Below are 5,129 nucleotides of genomic sequence, written 5' to 3'. Positions count from 1 at the left end.
AGTGGGCGCAGAACAGCTCGCGGCTGGCGGGGTTCCAGCCCGGCGAACAAGGCCGAGACACGCCTCACAGCTGGAGATCTGGCGGCAGAATGGAGCCGGTCAGTCAATCGGTACACAGGCAGACAACGCTGTTCTTCAAAGTCTTCAAACTGCTTGTCGCTGAAGAAAAATACGGTGCAGATCTCTGGTCTCGCGCATAATAAATCTTCAAGACTGTGCATGCGCGAGGGATAAACCCAATAGCAACAGCTCTTAGAGGGTGAAGCCTATACAAAATAGAACGTTGCGTTTTCTCGCCATGCCTCGGCATTTAACGTTTCCCTTGCTTGCTCACTGCAGATATGCTTGGAAAATGAAACTTCTTCCATGACTGGTTGGCAAACATGCTTGCACGTCTCAGTATGCCTTTACAATCATTCACGAAAGAACCAAGCAGGCCTGCATTTTCCAAATGTTTTCGTCAAAACTCACATGGAGGTTTTTGAGAGCAGTTACACACAGATAGCAGAAAGGGAGGGGCAAAGCTTGGCATCCTGTGCGCTGAATGTCAGGCTTGATCCTGAAAATGCACTTCCATTGCACCAGACTCCACGGACTCTAAAAGATAAAACTCCTTCACTGATATCTTAAACATGATGGTACAATAATGAAGGTCTGTTTTTCTCACTTCACTAGAGAGGCAGCATATATGAAAAGAAACCTTTTTCCTGAGAGAAAGACTAGACAGGTGCTTCATGAAATGGGGAACCATTTTTGTCATGTAGATGGCTCTTAAAGACTGAGTTATAGCCCAGCCTTTTGTTATATAAAAACTTGTATTGTAGTGTTTTTTTACTATTCTAATCTTACTATTATTGCTATTTTAATGTAAACTCTGGATGTTACGGTTTTCATCAAATAACATGTGTACTAATGCTAGCCTAGGAATCTAGACGGACCCTAGCGGCAGCAAATTTAATTTGCAGCAAGGGGGGTCTAGGCACTCTCCGTTGGCTTGCAAGCTGGGGTCTAGGCACTCTCCGTTGGCTTGCGAGCTGGAAAAACCAAACTCTAGTCAGGCCAATCACATCGTGTATAGAGTCGGTGGGCGGGCGTATGGCTGCTGCTGCTGCTGGGAACAGCGGTCTTCTGGAAGACTTGGAGTTAAGGTTTTCTTGGAGAAAAGAACAAAGAACGGCACTGAAATCATTCTTAAAAAAGGAAGATGTGTCCGGAGTTTTGCCGACCGGATACGGCAAAAGTTTAATCTATCAACTAGCTCCTTCGTTGCTCTGCCTGGTTGTAGCGCTATCCTATTGCGTGCAGAGGGAATTTGAAAGACAACCGTTTATCCAGCCCCTCGGATTGTGCCCTGTCAATCAAATAAATCGGCAAAGATATACAAAAAAGATAGCATTAGTATAGCCTGACAAGCCAGACCCAAGTCGATTTATTTGATTTATTTTGTTACTTTAAGTAAAACGTGTAATAGGTTTCAAATCCCCCCAAAAAATGAATTATAAATTCATAAATAGGTCTGTCGTGACCTTTTAATAGCAGTTCTGTTTAAATGCTCAGATAATGAATGTTGTTTCCTTGTACAGTAAGTGGTATTTCATGAACTACCCTCCTTAAGATTGTCCATCAAAGTCACAGCCACGACGGCAGTGGAAATGACACTCCCATAAGCTTCTGATCATAACCATCGCCACTGGGATTTTCTGAGACAGGGGCGGGGAGGAGAAATTGCTTTTAACAGAAAAGCCAGAGAAACTAATTCACTCAAGATCAAGCATGAAAGAGCACTTCTGTGGAGAGATGATAAGCCTTCAAGGCCACTGCCAGAGCCCCAGGATGGTGCTCTGGTCTCAGCCATGTGGACACTTTCTCTGACCACCTGTGTCCATCCATATCCAGGAATCGAGCCCGGGGATGCTTTAACAGGAATGCCAGAGCAGCTGATAAATGGAGAGCAACAGTGAGGAGGCAGATAAACAAAAACGCAGTCAGAGATAAGGGGTGTGTAGAAAGTCATTTAATACATTACACTTCAAAAAGGTTGAAGCATGTGTGTGTGTGTGTGTGTGTGTGTGTGTGTGTGTGTGTGTGTGTGTGTGTGTGTGTGTGTGTGTGTGTGTGTGTGTGGAAGCGGGACAACAATCTAGAGTGATTATTCATGATCACAGTAATCCTTTGTTACCTCTATTATCAGTGTGACTGTGACCTTTGACCCTTATTCTTTGCTGCCTGTGATGTGAGACATTTTAGGCTAATTTACTCCTTTAAATTCACTGCACTGCAAGTCACTCTGAATAATAATGTCAGCTAAAAGCTTATGATGTTTATGTGAATTTAAACAAGTATCTCATTATCATCTTTTAGCACTTGGATTCACACCACCGCCGTATTACACCAGTTATCACTTGATTTCTGACATGAGCGCAGCTTTTCTTTATCTGTATTGCCAGCGTTACTTTTAGGGTGTTTGATTTGTACAATTTGCATGATTAAAATGTCATGCTTTATCATGAAGAGGCAACTTGTGGGTGTTTTTAAAGAACTATTCATCATGTCTTCCACTGTGGCATTTACCCCGATGTAGTGAGTGATTGGCAGGCTTTCATGCACTGCTACAGCATTACGACAGTGCCTGTAGGGAGCCCAGTGGACAAAAGTTTATGTCATTTTTCATTTGAGATTTCTTTCAGTTCTGTCCATTTTGCTGCACCAGCAGCTAGCTTTCGGACCTGAAAAGACACAGAAAGCAGAAATTTAAAAACCACACACACAGATCTGATCAAACTGTCTCCTTAACTCTGCCTGTGTCGCTCATCTTTTTTCCGTCAGCACTCTGAAGTCCAATCTCTGCCACCTTGTGTAAACTCTGCAGGAGCTCGGGCTCCAGCTGAAAATTCCATAGAAGCCTTTCATCAAAGTTACACTGATGGCATCATTTGAAGGTGATCCATCCAAATATGCAAAAATATGAAAATCAGGTACTTATTAAGCACCAGTGAATACTCGAGATATTTCCAAATTTAAGTTTCTCTTTGCATTCACGCTATCTAACTGTTGTCACGGTCTTACTCTTGGCCAGTTGGTCTTTGGACTTCAAGTTTATTTCCATTTGACCATGTGTGTTTATCTCATGTGTCTCTGTAGTCCTTACCTGCTGGTCTCACCCAAGTCAGCCTGTTTTTGTGTTGTCAGTCCATGTTGCGTTTTTCCTTCTGTCATTTAGTTTCCTGTTTTATGTTGTCATTCATTCTCTGTGTTAATGTTTCCCTTACTCCAGTTCTTTGTTCTTTCGGTGTGTTTCCCTAGCTTATTCCTTGTGTATGTTTCATGCTTCAGTTTCCTGTTTTATTTTGTAGTCTTGTGTTACTTCCTGCCTTGTGTGTTTTCCGGCCTTTGCGATAGTCTGCCCTGTCCTGATGTGTTCCACCTGTTCATCAGCCCTCATGTCACCTGTCCCTCATTAGTTTCCCTCATTACCTTGTGTATCTGTTTGCTTTTTGCGTCTGCTGTTGGCACGTCGTCATTCGTCCTTCTACTTTTGTCGAGAAGTCTCTGCCTGTGCCAGCTGTGTACTATGTTCCTGGTGTTTCCCAGTGTTCCTGGGGTTTTTCCCGTGCTTCTGTGTTTTTGGATTTTTCCCATGCCTTCTGTGTTCGTGTTTTTTTTTCCTGTGTTTGGACAGTCATCAGCTTACATGTTTGTAAGTTCTCGTTGTGTTCTTTGTTAAAGTCCTTCATACCAACTACTGCCTTGTCCTCACCTATTCTGCATTTGGGTCCAAGTCTGAACCGCTCCGTGACACCTATCAGGGACAATTTGGTCTCGCTTTGCCACACCATTCACATGCTGTGGAGCAGAGGAAGGTCTGGCTAGTCCACATAGCATTCCAGGATGGGAGAAAAACGTGCTCTGGTTTATTGGCATTTCTTTAAACCAATCACAATCATCATGGGTGGCGCTAGACTTATCCAAACTAACATATACCTTGATCATAGCTGTCTACAAGTCTAAACCTAGTCTAATAACTTCTCAGAACAGCCTCCTAGAAAGTGCCTTTGGTCCAGGGTCTATAACATTGTTGTACTGTACAGTTTCAAAGGGTGCTACAAGCATACGCAGAGCAAAGGAGGGACTAAAGTGCTTCTCCGCGCTTCTCCAGGTATTAGATTGCATCTTTGATGATTCATGCACATCAGAAGGAGACGCGGTGTTAATTAAGGGTGGGGGCGTTAACAAAACTGGTCCCTCCGGTGGGAAGGAGCAGTCTGGCTTGCAACAAATGTGTTCAGGGTTATTAGATGTCTCATGTAGGCAACTGTGTGTTAGGAAATCAGCTGTTTAGAGACAGTTATATTTTATTGATACAACATAAGGTGTTGGATAATGTCACTGGCAGCCAGTGCTCCACGACAACTACAGCTGTTAACTGGAATTGGCAGGGAAATTTGAACGACAACCATAGGCAGACCATTAGGCAGACAACATGAGAGACTCCTGCACGTTATCATAGAAACACTGTATTATTTCAAAACATGGCTATCTATGTAACTATCATGAGCAATTGTGGCAGCATATAAATCCAAAAATGTTTTAATCCAATAAATTATCTACACAAAAAACTACCTACTGCTGTATTCTGCAACTATTATTCAATTCAATTCAATTGTATTTATAGTATCAAATCATAACACGAGTTATCTCGAGACACTTTACAGATAGAGTAGGTCGAGACCACACTCTATAATTTACAAAGCCCCAACAATTACAGTAATTCCCTCAAGAGCAAGCAGTGCGACCAGTGCGACAGTGGCGAGGAAAAACTCCCTCTTGGGAAGAAACCTCGGACAGACCCAGGCTCTTGGTAGGCGGTGTCTGACGGTGCCGGTTGGGGATGCGATGAACAGTGGCGATAATAGTCCCATTAATAATGGAACAGTGACTTCAAATGGTAGTCGTAGTAGTTCATGTCATATCAGGGCGCTGCAGGGCGTTACAGGATGTAGCGTGGCCCAGCAGAGCATGGATGGACGTAGCAGGAATCAGCAGGGTTCAGCAGGACGCAGTATGACATTGCAGGGCACCGCTGAGCTCAGCAGGGAGTGCAGCAGGACCACGGCGACAGCTGCAACCAA

The sequence above is a fragment of the Perca fluviatilis genome, chromosome 2, assembly GCF_010015445.1.
Source record: "Perca fluviatilis chromosome 2, GENO_Pfluv_1.0, whole genome shotgun sequence".
Lineage (NCBI taxonomy): Eukaryota > Metazoa > Chordata > Actinopteri > Perciformes > Percidae > Perca > Perca fluviatilis.
Note: the sequence above shows the minus strand (reverse complement) of the source record.